This window comes from Schistosoma mansoni, chromosome 4 (assembly GCF_000237925.1).
Source record: "Schistosoma mansoni strain Puerto Rico chromosome 4, complete genome".
Classification (NCBI taxonomy): Eukaryota; Metazoa; Platyhelminthes; class Trematoda; order Strigeidida; family Schistosomatidae; genus Schistosoma; species Schistosoma mansoni.
Genome location: NC_031498.1, coordinates 8,951,529 through 8,970,607, shown reverse-complemented (window position 1 = coordinate 8,970,607; position 19,079 = coordinate 8,951,529).

The window sequence follows — 19,079 nt, the reverse complement described above, 5'->3', positions numbered from 1 at the left end:
GTTAGTGTTGATCTATTAGGTACTCACACTAAATAATTTACTGTAAAACCTGAATAACACCAAATTTACAATATTTTGTTTTGTTAACAATGATGACATAACGGATATTGACAATGCAAGTAATAAGCCAAAAATCATTAATAACAACATAAGCATAATTAAATTGAACCAAAGATTATTTGACTTTTAGTTCAATGATCTGTCACGTGTCTGCAAATATTTAAGAGTTTCTTTAAAATGTAGCAGTGAAACTCATTTTTTATAAAATACCGTATTCGTCATACAGGTGTCAATGTCATCCTACCTATTATGATTAGCATGGAAATCAATGGCATTAAAACATTAAGTCTGAGCAATCACCAAAAGTCAGGCATACTTTATTCTACTTAGGTCTAGGAATTCACTGAAGCAGTCGAAATGATAAATTTAATTATTTACATAATTATAAGTCAGGATGATTTTCTAATTGTAATGAATTTTAATTGACATTAAATAAGTGGAAACATTGAATCGCACTGAAGTGGAAAAGCATCTCAAGAATAAACTGATGCTTATTTTAAATCATGTGTCGAACCCAGTTCGAAAACCGCTGATCACAATCAAGCCCTGATTGTAAAGCTTCCATTGTCTTTCCAGAAAAAAATATCTGGATATATTGCAAAAGGAAGATACTATAAGTCATTCACAATTGACTAGCAGCTTGTTCTGTTAAGTTGGGATTCTCAAATGTATTATTCACGAAACCTGATACGGGCGAAATCGAGACTCAAGTTTGTTGGAAAGTAACCTATAGTAACCAAATACTCATATACAATAGCAACTACTTAATGCGGCAGAAATCAAGGTACATGCAAATCCTGTTCAAATGAATGAAGACAAATTGCAGCCTTGTCAATATACGGAGAAGTGAAGAGGAATTACATGAATGTGTTTCTGACAAAAAACTACCCGCGAAACAGCATCAATAAGTGTTTATCAAAGTAATCACTAAGTCCAACATTAACGGAAGAATTTATCAAACAGATAATCGTAGTCTACATGAAGAATATCTCCTAAATTATATAAAAATTGCTATTATCGCCAGGATGAGGTTCAGACCACAAGCGTACAAAGTATTTAAAATTGGTGCTATGCATGCGTAAGGAGTTAAGCACAAAAAAGTCAAAACAAACATCATCTACATGTTAAATCCCATAAAACGTCAGGGAATGCTGCATAAGACTAAGTGATGGCCTTCTCCCTAGTCTACTTGAACACGAGGTAATTGTTAAACGCTACTACATATTTTGAACAAATCAATTTTTGTGGACGACCTTGAACTTTATTTTGGCTGGATCAAAGGCAAAACAAAGGAATACAAAAAAGTTTCAGAAGCCTGGTACTCCGTTCATACATCAACCAATACACATTCTTAAAACAGCTTGATCTATCGGCAAATATGGAAAAGGATGTACAATAACAATGTCAGAGACCGGGCCAGGGTTGAAGGCAATCCAAATAGACATATAAGCAACAATCATTTAGTTGTGAAAACAACTCGCCAAATACGAGTCAACAGAACAATCTGTTAGTTATATGTGCATAAATTATAACAGCTTACTTCTTATCGAAGTATGTATTGATGATGCTGGCTAGTAGGATAATTAAAGCTTCATCGCTAAGCTCAGAGAATATAATACCTATAAGATCCTCTTATTGAGATCCTCCACTATCTAGGTATAATTAACTAATGAGATGGAAATCTAATGTAATACAAGTTTATTTTCATCAGCATAGTCAACTGTGATAGAACGAAAAGAATTTGTATGATTTGCAAATATTCTTCTAATATAATAAATTTAAATAGAAGTAGTAGTGATTGATATATTCGATTTTGTAAAGATTGTATTATTGAAGTATATTTTTCACTACAAATTGATTTGAAAAGTTTTTGAGACCGGAAAGCAACAAACAGCTAGTTCATAGTGTTTTGTGACCTACTTATTGCGAACTAGATAAAAATGTGTGTAATTATTTACAATTATTGAAAACCCTTCTTTCGTAAATAGTCACGGTCATTCTTACTTACGTACACCTGTTATCCCTCATGGAGGTGCATAGGTCGTTCACTATTAAGTAAATCTGAATTCTAATGAAATGTTTAACAATATCCTCACAATTTAAATAGTTATTCAGATAATATTTGTTCTTTACAAAATCTGCATTTAATTTATTACTTGACTAAATAGTTACTCTATAAATAAATGAAATTATTTTCACATGTTTGAGAAAGTCAATATATACTTACTTACTTACTTACGTCTATTACCCCTCATGGACGAGCATAAGCCGCTCAACAGCATTCGACATCCAACCCTGTCCTGGGTATTTCTTCCCAGTTCTCTCCAGTTGTTATTCATCCTTTTCATATATGCTTTTATTTCCTAGCGTAATGTGTTTTTTGGCCTTCCTCTTTTTCACTTCCTATCAGGATTCCGAGTAAGGGTTTGCCTCATGATGCAGTTTGATGATTTCCTTAATGTGTGTCCAATCCAATTCCAACTTCTCTTCCTGATTTTTTCTTCAGCTAGAAGCTGGTTTGTCCTCTCCCACAGAAGGCTGTTGCTGATAGTATTTGGTCAGTAAATGTTGAGTATTTTGCATAGACAACTGTTTGTAAATACTTGTACTTCCTTGACGATGGTTGTAGTAGTTCTTCAAGTTTCAGCTCCGTAAGTAGGACTGTTTTGACGTTTTCATTGAATATTCTCACTTTGAAATTAGTTGAGAGTTGTTGTGAGTTCCATATGTTCTACAATTGTAGGAATGCGGTCCTTGCTTTGCTGATCCTGTTGTAACCATGTTTGGTAGTAGCTCCTTACTTAAATCAGATCAGTCCTTGCTTTGCTAATCAATATATAAGCCGGAAAATATATTATAACCCAATTGTTATTCATTTAATTCATATTTAACTGAAACTTTAAGTAAAGTGAGACATATTTCTATCCTGAGTTCGAATCTCGCGAGGCGGTATCGTGGATACGCAATGCTGAGGAGTCCCACAACAGGACGAAACGGTCATCTAGTGCTTTCAGATTTTACATGTTGGTCTAGCTTCAATTGACTCATGATTTCAACTATGGATGAACTATGGAAATCTTCACAAAACCCCTTCTGATAATTTTGTTTAACTATCTTACTTGTTTCAAGTGTTTACATAGTATATGAATAAATGATACAAATAAAATGATTTGTCAGTTACATTTGTCGTTATATTCATAAGATAATCAAATTGACATGTACATCTATTATGTTGATAGTATTATCAATAGGATTATTTATATTCTATTATTTATGAATATCAATATATATCTATGTTTCTATTTACATAAATTCTTAGATTAGATAATTATATTGTAACTACAGAATGTATACACAATATGATATGTTTTATTCCCCTTCCCGAAAAATCATCATTATATATATATGGTCCTAGATATTACATTTTATATAGAATGAACTCTTCATTCTGAATAAATCTTGTAACCATAACGACTTGAGTCCTCTGCTTTTGTATGATAGATGAAGTATAAATAACTGGGTAAATAGATATAAACACAAGAACACTTATGTAGATAACTATTTGGAGAGTTTAAACGTGTTTTATTATTAAGGGAGGTCATTTTAAAAATGAGAAAATGTAAGGAAAATAGGAAAGAGGAAGTTTAAATTATTGATTAGAATAAATTTAGTATTTTAATCCATTGAATTGAAAGATTAAAGTCACAAAATTACAGTCTATTTTTAATGCTGAATGACTTGATGAAATGCAATTTATGAAAATACGTTTTGGACATTAGGTGACACAAGAAAATTATGAAACCTGAAGAGCTGATAATGAATTAGCTTGTAGTTTATTTTATTAAGTGATTGACAAACTATTATCCCGTCCACGAAGAATGGTGAGGCACGTTGTTGGGGGGTCTCATACTGGGATGAAGCACCTGTCCAGTGCTTATAGGTTGCTTGACTTAGATTGATTCGGGATTTCAGTGAAATCCAAAAAGGTTTCCTACGGCATACTAAGAATTTACATTTAGGTTGACGTTAAAATAAATAGTACCACATTCGAATAATGATACCCACCATAAGTATAAATCTTGACAATATTTCAAAATTAAAATTGTTTCTCATAGAAATCGAGTTCAGTCTGTGATACAGAGAAGGGTATTCATTAGTTTTACTTATCAATACTTAAAGTAATAGTTACTTAGTTTACTCTACTTGTAGGTATTCTATTAAAATGTCATTTATTTCCAGTAACTAATGTATGACTCAAATCTAATTATTATATTAGGAAATTCTTGTAACCGCATCAATTGTTCTTATACTTGAGAGAACGAGGGACCACTGCAATTTCCACGATGCGTAGTGTGAACATCAAGACCGATACATATGAGGGTTTATTGAACCCTAAAGACAACGACCCTAGTCGAAGATACACTTCGTATATATATATATATATATATATTAATTAGAACAGACCCAAATATGTGTTTAGCATAGTCCACATTATTTTTGTTACAAAAAAGTGTATCTTAAATAAACATCACATTCAAATAAATTAATTTTATAACGAATAAAATATCACACTGGAAAAACAAAACAAATATTACGTTAAATAATCAGCATATTGAATTAGAAACGAAACTAATGTTGATCAATAAATTACATTGAGTAAAAGAATGTAATTTTGCCTTTTCATCCCGTTATATCAATAATCAATTGTTGATCATTCATTTTTGTGCATTTTAAAATCTAATATCCTCTGAAGAAGTGGCTTACATGGAGTCACGAAACGTCAGAAACTCTAATTTTTCTACTCATTGGAATATATTATTTATCTACTGACTAAAGTTTACCTTAAATCCGATAATATTCATGTGCTATAGACATTGAGTGTATATATTCAATTATTAGTTAATGAACAAATGTTTCGAAGAAATGCTTTTAGATATGTAAATTTTTCTTCATACAATGCTTCATTGGTCACTATATATAATAATGTTTACTTTATTTATTGCATAAAGTTTTTATCTATCTCGATTAGATGAGTAATTATACTAAAGATTCTTAGAGAAAATGTTTTTTTTTCTATCTTCAAATGATTTACAACATTATCATAGATTAGAATTCGCCTTTAACATTTGGCAATATATCAGATAATAGTTAGGCAGAGATAGGGGAGATAGCAATAGTATAAGAAAAAAACGGTATATATCACAACCACAATTCATTATTATTACAGAGAACTTTCTCTGCATAAATAAGATAGAAAAAAGAAGGAGAAATAAATTTGAAAGAAGATTTATTGAACAACAAGTCTACTTAATTACAATTATTATTGTTATTATTACCATTATTAATTTTCAGCTTAATTACATAAAGAATAAACAGAAGGGTTATTCATTAGAGACATTCAGTGATATATTTATAATATAGATTAATTTATTCATTAAATTCCTTATGATTAATTTTTATATTCTAGTTATTAGGTCTAATAAAGAAATATACAAAATATAAAATGTTACTTTATATAAAGTTAAATCTATTTGACTAAAGATATTAAAAAGGGTATTATCAAATTGTATTTATGATTATATACCTTATAGATGAGTAGTTTACCCATAAATTGTTTATGTGAATTTCTGTCTCAAGTTAAATGAATGTTCTTGTACAGTCTGCAAAATATTAAAATGCTTTTCTTTTAGCTATAAACATGATTATTTATCGAACCAAAATTATGTTTTAATACATTTGATAATATGGTATATCTATGATATTCAAAGGTATGCTGAAATAATTAGATAAAAGGTGTTCAGATTATTTAAGGGAACTTTTTAAAATCAGTAACCACAGATTTCATTATTCGAAGTTTTCTATGAATTTTGTACATAGTTGAGATGATAAGTCAATTGAAGCTAGACCACCATGGGGAACCTGAGAGCACTAGATGGCCGTTTCGTTCTATTGTAGGGCTCCTCAGCAGTGCGCATTTATGATCCCCCCCCGAGATTCGAACTCAGGACCTACCAGTTTCGCGCGCTAGCACTTAACAGATAGACCACTGAGCCGGCATCCGATGGTGTTAATATCTAACTTCAACCAATCCTTGAAGTTGAGCAACCATTCACCATTGTCTTCAGTGAGTTGATATCTCCCAACAGACCTGGTTTAACTCTACTGGTTACTGCTTCTCACTAGAACTCCAGGAAATACCTCATGGAGCCAGTCACTATGAATTCCTTAATATTTTGGTTTAGTTCATTACATGAACTTCATAAGCTTTGTGTTATAGTATTTCTTTATTACTGACCTTGACATTTTCTGGAATCATTACTCGATAGAATACTAACAGAACCAATGAACAGTCAATTTGATCAGGTGAATTTTAATCTCTTTAGTATATATCAGAATTAAAGCATGTTTAATTAGTTTTTTTGACACTAAATTTTTCTAAATGTCTGCTGAAAATCAAGTTTAATTATAAAAGATAAAAGTGTTGAAAACAACAGCATCACACTCTTCTTATTGAATAAATTGTAGTTTATTCACTAACCAGTTCTAATGGATTTGTTTGTTTAATCTGAATACATTTAAGTCTTCTTATTAAATGTAGCTAATATTTTTAATCTTTTTAAATTTCGAGTTTTATCATTACATTTACTAGGAACCTATAAACAAACAGTATAAAAAGGGATGTTTAGTAGAATATTAACATGACAGACAAGCAGTGACAGAGGATGGTTAGTTATGAAACGTAAAACTAATATTTAACTGTTTACCTTCTACGATATTGCATGGCAGATGAATATATGAATACGTGTGTTGTGTATGTTTTAGGTCAAGTATATTATTAAAGTGATTTAAAGGTGAGAAATTTTAGAGTAACAGAAAATAATTAAGTTTGGTTTTGATTGTAGTAAGTCAGTCATCACTGATGGACATTAAATTTCAACTCTCTTATTGGTTAGTATCATGTTCAACATTTGACATAAAGATTATTTGTTCAGTCACTTATTACATCCTAAGTATATGCTTTTAAAGAATATGAAACTACTCTAGTGCTCTAATGATTTTATATTGGTATTCAGGCTGATATCAGTTTTCTTTTTTGACAGAAATTATCTCTAAACTTGATCTGATTTATACAAATTATCTAAAGTGAATAATATTTATCACAGTTTTCGAACTGACTTTCGTTTCAACACGAAGCTTTAGAGAGAGATGGACAATCTTGTGAAGTACAATTATCAATGCATCATGTTTCTTTATTGAGAAAATAAATAATATTTATTCGAAAAATATGGTTCCTTCCAGAGTTAAGAAGAAACAATAATCAATTTCGTTTTTCCACCGATTGATTCTACTTATTATTAGGCATACAAATCGTAGATTATGGAAATATGATTAAGTATACTATAGGCTAATAGAGCAGTACACTTGTATGTACTTAGTGTTGTGCATTATTCTCTTTTAACCATAGAAAACAGATTCCCAATCTAGAAAGTAATAGTAATTAGTTTTTTTTTAAGTAAAAGAAATACTTAAGTATCTCACTTGTTATCATCATTTATTTATCAAATTTATTTCGTTTATATGCATAGTTATATTATATAGATTTTCAGTCAACTGTTATATTCCTCTCTTTAGAAAATGTATACAAAAGATGAATGAAACTCAAGTGTATAGTATGTTTGACAAAGTAAACAAAAGCAAATGTATTGATTTTATTAACTGTATTGATAAAATCATTGTCTAATCTAAATCCTAAAAACTGTTAGATTTAAAATATATTTTCAATAACCTTAACTTTCAAGGAGGATGGTTTATTAAAACTATTGAGTTTAATCTGATTCTCTCAAGATACTTTTGGTTAGCGCATACTTACTTACTTACACCTGTTATCCGTCGTAGAGAAGCATCGGCCCCCCACTAGTATCCTCAATCCAACTCTGTCCTGGGCAATCCTTTCCAGTTCTGTCCAGTTGTTATTCATCCTTTTCATATCTGCTTCTATTTCCCGGCGTAATGTGTTCTTTGGCCTTCTCTTTTCAACTTTCTTTCCGGATTTCAAGTTAGGGCTTCCCTTGTAATGCACATTGGTGATTTCCTTAATGTATATCCTATCCACTTCCAACGTCTTTACCTAATTTCCTCTTCAGCTAGAAGCTGGTTTGCGCTCTCCCATAAAACGCTGTTGCTGATAGTATCCGGACAGTGAATGTTGAGTATTTTGCGTAGACAACTGTTTATAAATACTTGTACCTTCTTGACGATGGATGTAATTGTTAGCGCATACGCATTGGATGTCGTTCGCACCTAATGGTTAATTCTCCGTCGATATTTAGACGCTCAGTGACGAAACACAATACATTGAATAATCAGTTAAAATGTTAATATCAGTGGTACCAATTAAATAAAAATAGTTGTATCCTGATACAGATAGAAAGTCAAAAGTGTAGACAGTGCAGTGATTTGTGCCCACAGATGGCCACTTTTCACACATCAGTTCACACAACTGTTCTCCATAATAAGTCAGTTCTATATAAGTTTTATATTTCAATTGGAAAACCTCACAAAAATTCTTATCATAAAATCGTTGTTCACTATTGTACCTAGTAAACGAATAGATATAAATAACTGAAAAAAGGTTAAAAAAAGAACCCAACAAAAATTGAATCTATTAGAAATCTACTTTTTAGTTCATAACTTATCATATCATACTAATCCGGTTTATTTATTGAAACCACAACATTTTTTTCTATACACACTGTTTGTGTATGTAATTACTAGCATGATAACCTATATTGTAACGGTATCAAATTTTTTGAGTTTTTTCAATGAAACATTATTGAGAACTATATGACATACTGAATGATCGGCGTTTTTTAATTTGTTTGAAATTCTATAAAGTTATTCCGACTGTTTTTTTCGTGTTTTCTGGTTGTTTGATTCATTTTGAATGGAAAATATTTTTCGCTAATATAAATATTTAAATTCACTTGGTATTGTTTGTTTGAATATTCCCACTGATGTTTAGGACTGTAATTGATCAACCTCTTATTGGTATATGTGCATACTATGCGTATTGCCTCGATATAACCTTAATTCACATGTGTTATAAGCAAAGATGGATAATGGCTAGCTGGTGTTTACTCTGGGAATCAAACCCAGTACCATTCTCTTCAAACGCCAACGCTTTATCTACTCAGCTACTGGAAATATTCGAACAAACAGTACCAATAAAAAGAAAGTAACTATCAAGACTCAGTAGCTAAGTGGATAACACGAAGGTGTTTAAAGCGAAAGGTACTGAGTTCGAGTCCCAGCGTGAACATCAACTCTGAGGTATAGGTACATCCAGCTGACGAGTCCCAAATGGACGAAACGCGCATCCTGGATTCCACTGCTAGCCATTATCCATCTTTGCTTATAAGATAAATATTTTATTTTATTTTATCTACATTAAAACAATTTCAAATTTTGTTCTTATTTGTGAATTTTGATTTGCTTTATTTTTTTAATCTATTCAAGTTTCATTACAATATTTCTATTTTGATGATAGAGAAAATTTAATAGATTGTTCATTTTCATTCGTTTTTTTTGTTTTTGCAAGAGAAATAAAAAAAGAGAGAAAAAGAAAGGCTTCAACAATTACGAATTGCCATTTTTTATTCTTTTCCCCTTTTCATTGTTTTACAAAAATATTTGCCTTCTCTTTTTTATTTATTTATTTTTATTTTTAAACTAGAATTCTCGTTGTATATATATATATATAATGGATCTATTATGACTCAACAAAATAATAGCAGTAAAATAATTTAAAAATTTTTATTTTGTTTTTCGTTGATTAGAAAAAAAAAGAAATTTGTTTGGTAATTAAAATCGAATAATAATTATAATTTATTTGTTTAAATAAAACGTTCCCTTTTTTTTGTTTTTTTTGTTTTAAAAAAATTGTTTTCAAGCATTCTATAACTGTTTATTTTTTTAGCTTTACCATAGTGTAGTTGTCTGTTATTTAGTGAATATTTATGAAAGTAGTAAATTGAGTCTTATTTAGGTATGTTTTGATGATAATTTGAATGGTATAAAAGATAAGATGTATAGTAAGATATTATGTACATAGTTGTATTTTGGACTATGGTTGTTTTGGTCAGCTATTCTTTCTTTTAATGATGAGAGCGTATTGTAAGTTTAGTACTATTTACTCAATAAAAGCCGAAAATTTGATATTGATTTATTTATTTAAACATATAAACATGGTACAAAGGGGTACCAGATATATATGCGCCGCACAAATCTCATTTGATTTGTGTGAAGGCTGTGATACTGCCAAGGTGCCCAAACTGAAGCAGGTGATTTTCTTAGGGGGTCACACCCGAAGCCTTTGACCTAAAGATCTGATCCACAAGACAGTGGAGCATCGTGAAGAGATGCAGTTCTACGGTAGCCGGTGACCAACGATTGATTCATACGCCATTTGTTCTCTCAGGATACTGGAGCCCATGTACACCATTGGTTTGGAATCAGGGTCTTCCAACTCCCCTAGGTGGATTTTCCGTGTCCACCAACCCAGTTAAAGCATCGGATATTCGCTTTTCGTCCTCTCAATTTCGTAAACAAATCCCCTCCACGAGAAGGCAGTGAGTAGGACTTCCTTGGCAGTGGTTGTATGCACGTGGTCATGTGAGAGCATTTCTAGAGAGAGGGTGGACTCTTCCCATTCTCGGCCGTACCAGGGCATTTAGGGGCTATAGTACTATAGGACTTATACAGTATAACTTAAAATTATCCAGATCTTTGAACAAAAACAGAGTGTATTTACTTAGGGTTAAATTGTAGTAAATGCTAGATACTAATATAAATCAAGAAATGAATGTTTTGTGATTTCTGAGTTTCTGTAGTTTTTAGACGATTACCTACAATGATACTGAGTGATATTAATTCCTGATTATAATGAGATCAAATTGTTTATAATTTGTTGAAGTAAATCTTCTATACATGTGGAAAGATTAGGGTGAATAAAAATTTGTGCTAAGAACCGGCATACAACAATGTTTGAGGTTGAGTTCGCGCGCGAGACCTTTGGGTCCTGGATTTGAATTCTGTGTTCGGGATCTCAGGTGTTCACTGTTGAGTGGTCCCACACTATGACGAAAGGGCAGTCCAGTGCTTCGAGGTTTTCAATGATGGTCTAACATCCATCGGTTCATTGTCTCAATGAAAAAAATTAACCATTTCCATAAACTCGCACTTAAAAAATGTTTTGACATACTGATCGATCACGAATACATATCGTTAGACTACTAGCTCGATTACTAAAGGTTTTGAAATAAATTTTGGGAAATTTTAAGCTCCTTTGTCTAGCTTATTGTTTAATAAATATTTCAACCAGCTAAATTTGTTGGCATCGTCCATATTCCAGAGGTCATTATCACTCAGTTTATAAAACTTACAAAGTCCTACAGAGTCTAAAAGCACAGATGTTATATTTCTGAAAAATTGTCTTATAAGTTAGGAACTGTAAATAAGCAATAAGAAACGATACTATTTAATGAAATAGTTATTAGGGATTAACTTAAATTCATATCACAAATTATAGATCACCTGAAATGCAAAATATGAATACAAATAAATATATAGGTATATGAAGCAGATTTATTACCGCTATTTAATGCAAAGTTGACAGTAAATTGTGAAATAGATGTCTTTGGAAATAGCACACTAATTCAACAGTATCATCGTGTTCAAGATATTTGAAGTTTTCATATAACTTTGCATTATCGACTATCCGATTATAAAGATTAAATAATTATATAATTTTTAATAGTACTTCAACTAACGCTTAGCGTTTATTTTAGCAAGGTCATTTTCTACGGAATGGGGTTACTGGCCCCATGTTCAATCATCCTCTTTTACCCGGGATTGAGACCGACAGTGACCCTAGAAGAGCTACAGATGGAGAAACAACTGTAATGGATTGTTCAGGATAGAGTTCAATGGAGAATGATGATGAGCAACCTATGCTCTTCCACAAGTGGCAACAGGTCTAAGTGAATAAGTCAGCTAACACTAATTTAAACTTATTGATCAATTTGCTAAGAGCATGAATATAAATTTTTGTTTAATGATTTATCTACTCATTACTGAATGCTTTGTCAATTTGACTGAGTCACTGATTGTCAGTTACATCTTATGATGATAATACCTGATATATATATATATATATTATGGATTTGTCTTTCTGACGAGTTAACAATACAAAATGTAGCAAAGTTAGTAATATTGTAAATTGTTCTGTTGATTTTAGACATACCGGATGTTTAACGTACAGTACAATTCATTCGATCAGTATTAGGATAAGTTGTAGTAATGTGATACACATAAATATTGACTTCAAAATGATATCTTGTTCTAATCTATTCTTTGGTAATTATCAAATGAAACAAATTAGGGAGAAAAAAGCACATTTAGAAGTTAATTGTCATGATTGATTGACATAAACCAAAATATTAATGACATATAAATAGCCTAGGGCTTCTCTGGGGCTAATGCTGGTCGCAAGCCCGGATGAAGGAGGAGGGTTGTACATAGAGTTAGCTACCTAATCCCGCGGAAAATTAACTCGCCAAAAAAACGCGAACCAGAAAAAATAGTTTGAACCATTTAAACTCTACCCTGGGAGTTAAAAGGTCTTCATTTAGAAGAGTTATAACGTCTCATGATGAAAGCCGGGTTCCTTCGGAAGTCATGAGGCTGATGGCCCTTCTGACAACCACAGCCAGCATTAATTTAGATACAAGAAATGTCATACAACATAGAGTTTTTTTATAAATTCTAAATTAAGTTGACAGAACAATAAATGATTTGTCACATAGCCCCTTGTATCATTATATTCAGTAGTAAATTAAAATTATTATTTCCCGGATCACAATCCTTAATGAATTATGATCGAACTTTTACTATGTTTATTTATGGTTCTTTTCGAATGTGCCTAATCGGCCAAATATCCTGATTCTTAACATCCTGAACAGAATTGAAAGGATTAAATCTTTTCATATGGTTACAAATTGGGTTTAAAATAAAACAGGTGAGAGGGCTATTGTTTCTAAACGGATCATTCTCCTATACAAGTGTACCATACAAGTTTACCTGACTTAAATAATCCCGTAACGTGTACATAAATCATACACAGTATTGCTCGGTCATTTTCAGTAGAACTTGTTTCATAGATTTTTTGTTCCCTGTCTTCATAGCTAGTTGTTGATTAGTTTATAGGAGCGTGTATTAGTGCCTGAATCACACGATAAAACACAAGAATTCTAAAAATAGAACAAAATAGCATAAGCAATTATCTATCTTCAGTAGTTTTTCATAAGACCTTAAAATTAACTTTAGATGAACTAAATGAAGACCATTGAATCTACTTATTTTTGTGTGTGATTTATGATCAAACTGATTCAGTAAAGACCACCTCATATACACAAAGATCCGGTGGATTCTATAGAGGCTTCTTCGACACTACGGCGTATTTGAGAAGATAGTCAATATCATACGGAATTCCTATGATGGATTAAACCTCAAAATCGTACATGGAGGACAGCTCACTGACTCGTTCAAAGTAAAGACCGGTGTTAGGCAAGGTTGCTTACTCTCATCCTTTCTCTTTCTCCTGGTGATCGACTGGATCATGAAGACGTCAACATCTGGAGGAAAGCACGAGATACAGTGGACAGCTAAGACGCAGCTGGACTATCCAGACTTCGGAGATGATATGGCTCTTATATCACACACGCAACAACAAATGCAGGAGAAGACGACCAGTGTAGCAGCAGCCTTAGTAGCAGTAGGTCTCAATATGAACAAAAGGGAAAGCAAAACTCTCCGATACAATACAACATGCACCAATCGAATTACGCTTGACGGAGAAGCTTTGGGGGATGTGAAAACCTTTACATATCTGGAGAGCATCATTGATGAACACGGTGTATAGAGTGGTTTGGATAATGCTGGTCGGCGGGCTATGCTCCATTGCGGTTAACAGGCGTGAGTAAGTAATACAATTTAATGAAATTACCCTGTAAATTCAAATCTTAGGTGACTAGCTGTTAAAACGAATAGCATATAATGTAGGTAAGTAAAATGTGACGAAAATTACACATTTAATTCACTTGGTATTGTTTGCTTGTATCTTCCCATTGTTGTGTAGGACTGCAATCGATCGGTCTGTTGTTGGCAAATGTGCATCCTGTGCAGACTGCCTCGATACTGCCTTAATTCACTTGCCTTATAAGCAAAGATGAAGTCCCCGAGTGATCATCAACTCCGGCTGACGAGTCCTAAATGGGACGAAACGCGCATCCTGGATTCCATTGTCAGCCACCATCCATCTTTGCTTACACATATAATATTGATAAGCTGAAAGTGTTGGCTTTTTGACATTATCTGAGAAACCTAATCCGAACTATTTATGATGTCTGAAGTAAACAAATTTAAGACTTTATGGTCTCGCGATAATTTGAGGTATATGAGTTGCAAACAATCTGTTTAAAAAAATTCAATGAAACTAATTTCGCTATTTAATCAGTTAAATTAGTACTGAAGCTTGGTAATTATAACTGTTATTTGAATTTCCATTCAACTTGGTCAACTGCTTCTCTTCAATAATTTCTTATCGTGATATTTTGTCCTGTAAGCCAACGATCATACCTTTCTCAACTATCTATGATTTTGCACATTGACGATGAGGAAATAATTCTGCGCCGAAAAATCAATTTTTTATGTTCTAACTAATAAAAAGAGTTCATCAATCGAATCTACATTTGTATAGTATAATATTAGTTATTCAGTAAAGTACTTTGATGATTATAAATATGAAAGTATTCAACAGACAATGAACAAAAAGACTTCAAAAGAGTGATAGATGCTACATAGTGTTAGGCTGAAGTGTTTTAGTTGTTTATTGGATATTAATAGTTTGTGGAAATATTAGTCACAGGATTGTTAGATAACGTATAGATTGCTTTTCATGAAGAAAGAGTTCATACAACACATCTTATTTTCCCCAAACATAATATTACTATTCTAAAGTTGCTGTTCAACAAGTTATATAAATAAGAGATGTTTTTTCTATACAGGATGATCAGTATTTTACCTTTGAATTTAAATTATTCCCCTCTTATACATCATTCGTTTCTTACTAATAGTTCAATGATTACTTTGTATTCATGATAGTAATATGATAACTTTAGGCAAAAAAACACTTCCATACTTCACAGATAAAAATAAAATATTTATAGCATAAATTCTTTTTTGATATTATTTCTATCTGATTGATTTGTTCTTTACTTAGACAAATTGATTCCCGAATTATGTATAACCCATAATAACCGACTTCAAATAATGACTTATCTTTAACAATGTTAATCATGGTTCTCATTAGTGAAAATTAAATGTTAAACTATACAGTGTAATATATATATATATAAACGTTTTTTTTGTTTTTCTTTCAAAAACATGTTTAATTGTTACTATGTAACATAATATAAAATGTTGAGTGGTAAATTTAATTAGTTCTTTTCAATATTGACTGCTGACTCATTAAAGTGTCAATAAATGTTATTTTTCTTTTTTGTTTTGTCAAAACAATTACCGGATAAATAGTGAAAAAAAAGTGAAAGTGTCTATTGAATGTAAAGTCTGTCAAAGAATTAAAATCATTAGTCATCGTTTTTTGTTTCACAATGAACAACATAAATAAAATAAACCATACATCTATTGGGTTTTGTAATACAAATTATATATTTATATCCAAGAGTTTCGTCGGAAAACGATTGACTTTCATTTGTGAAAGATTATCAAAATCAATAAGATCATTCTAATTGCTCAAACATCGTGGATTGGTTGAAGTTAGACATTAACACCATCAGATGCCGGCTCAGTGGTCTATCGGTTATGTGCTCGCGCGCGAGAACGATAAGTCCTGAGTTCGAATCTCGCGAGTGTTGGATTGTGGAAGCGCACTGCTGAGGAGTCCCATAATAGGACGAAACGGCCGTCTAGTGCTTGCAGGTTTTCCATTGTGGTCTAGCTTCAATTGATTCATAAATTCAACTATGAAAATTCTAGAAACTTTGAAGAAGGTTGAATAGAAAGTGTAGATCAAAGACATATTATTTTTGAGATGGTGGAAATGTCGTTCAGATGGACGATGAAAGCTTCACGACCAAACTATCCAGCTCAGAGAACAAAACTTCAAAAACATATTATTTATTATACTGTGCTTTTTAAAAGTAACTTATTTGTTATTATTAAAGTATATAATTGCATAAATAAATATAACTGTTATATCCCATGGAGATTTATGAATGGGAAGTTTGAGAACTATTTATGGACAAATATGACATGTACATTTCCTGTTGTATAATTGTTAAGTGACTCAATTATTCATATTCGTATTCTTTTTATCATGAGCTTTATTTTGACCCATAGACTACTACGGTACGATTTGTCATTCCTGAGTTATTCCCAGTCTATTAATGACTGTTCCCTCAATTCACAGCCACATTTGGCCAAATCTTGTGGAAATATTATTTTCTACTTTATGGTGCGACGTGGTCTGTTTGATTGATATATAAACTCAGTATGTTTGAGAATAATGATTCATATTGTAGAGGCTGTTATTGGTGTTCTGTACTTAACTGTCTGGGCTAGGCAGAAAGCAGGACTGATAAATACTCAAGACTGCTCATGTGGCTTTTGTGTATCATTAATCCGATCAACATATTTACTCCTCTCTAATTGGTGGTCTTATAACGTCATATATATCAACTGAGCAAGAACGCACTGACTCGATATAACAAAAATACTCAAAGCATGAGACTTTCTAGCATTAGAAAAAAGGTAAGAACTATACTAATTATTCATTGGCATTCAATATATTGAACAATATTGATAATGTTATCCATTTTCTAGATAAATATATTCTGATGTATGAAACTAGCATGAAAAAAATTAGTTACATTTGAACATTTTTTCAAGTTCAATGTTACATATATATAAGTTATTCACATACTATTGAGCAATAATTAGTTGTTATATGATCAACTGTCGGCAATTAAAAAAACTATTTATGATAATGGTAAAAGTAACGACGTTTTTACAACAACCGCCTACATTTTATTAGTCTCTTCTACTTTCTCGATTATAGACACGCAAATAGATGATTCATGTTATTTCTATGTTTCAACTAAACGATACCATGTGAATTTAAAACTCCACCCCATTGCACAAGCAAGTGGCTATCAGAAATCAGTAGCTAAGTGGATAACGCGATGGCTTTTGAAGAGAATGGTACTGGGTTCGATTTTCAGAGTGAACATCAACTCTGAGATGCAGGCACATCCAGCTGACGAGTCCGAAATAGGACGAGACGTGCGTCCTCGATTCCTCTGCTAGCCGTTATCCATCTTTGCTTCCATGATTATGTTTGTATAAAGAAATTTTAAATCTTCACTATGTATTCCATGCACAAAATAAAGATATGGTCAACAAAGAATTCACTTTACTTTGCTAATTTATATGTAGAAAAAATTACAAGTATTACCCATCACCAAGCGATATATCTCAAAGTATTATGAATGGTTTACTATGCATAGTAACTTTATAGTCATATTTGAAAGATCATGTAATTAATTCATTTCAGAGATTTTTTCGTTTTAAGCAAAGATGGATAATGGCTAGCAGTGGAATCCAGGACGCACGTCTCGTCCTTTTTTGGACTCATCAGCTGGATGTACCTGCATCTCAGAGTTGATGTTTAATCTGAAAATCGAACCTAGTACCATTCTCTCCAAAAGCTATTGCGTTATCCACTTAGCTACTGATTTCTGATAGCCACTAGATTGTGCATTGAGGTAAAGTTTAAATTCACATAGTATTGTTTGTTCGTTTTGTTTTTATATTTTTTTGCTTTAACTGGCAAAACCGATTAAATTGTTGATTTACATCGGTACCTCATGAATTCGCTTCATAATTATTATAATTTGTAAAATTATGTTTGACTTGAAAGAATTCAACAAATTATCATGATAAAAAAGCTATTCTAATTAAGTTGATAGATAAAGTAATACTGGTAAAATGGTAGAAAAGGAAAGTATTAAACTATGAAATGACATAGAATTGATATTGATCTCAGCGTACTGTTCAAATTCTATAAACAATATAATTTTCAAACTGGCTTAATATTATTATCAAACTGAAATATAAAACAAAATAACTAAACATGTTAACAAGCACAATATTAAATCATAAAGTCAATATAATTTCAGGTAAAAATGTAATAATCCTTCATTGTAACGGACATATAATAATAATATGAGTTATGCAATTTACTTTAATCATATTGAGTTGTTAACAGACAAAGCATCAGTGAATTGAATTCATTAGTAAAACTGATATTCATTGTAACTCTCAATTCAAATTTATATGTACGGAACGATATCAATTTTTAGTGTTGCATTGACTTTGCTGATATATCATTTTTGATTTTAAATATATGCTCTGACCTACATACTTGGTTACAACTCTCTTGGTAAAAGAGGAGAGTTCAGCATGGGATCAGTATCTCCATCCCGTAGAAAACAATCTTGTTGAAAAAAAAACTAACCAGATAAACAATTTAAACCATTTAAGTTCAACAAATATTTTGAAGCCTTAATGTCAACTTTCAATCGGTCATCGAAAAGCAATTTATTCGATTGCACTATGTTTTTCTATTTCTCTTTTTTATTATTGTTCAAAGGATTTTTTAATTTTCAATTTTACTTAAAAGTATTTTTCGATTCTTAGTACACTAGACCATTGAATCTCACTTCTTTAATGCTGTTTTGATCCAGTATTTCAAGCATTATTACTATACACATTATCAAGAATACGCCATAGAAGTTTGCATGTTCCTTACGAGAATTTCCATTGATTTGTCTAGTATAATTACTCTTGTGTTTACAAATCTCCTACAGCTTTTTTCCTCCTCA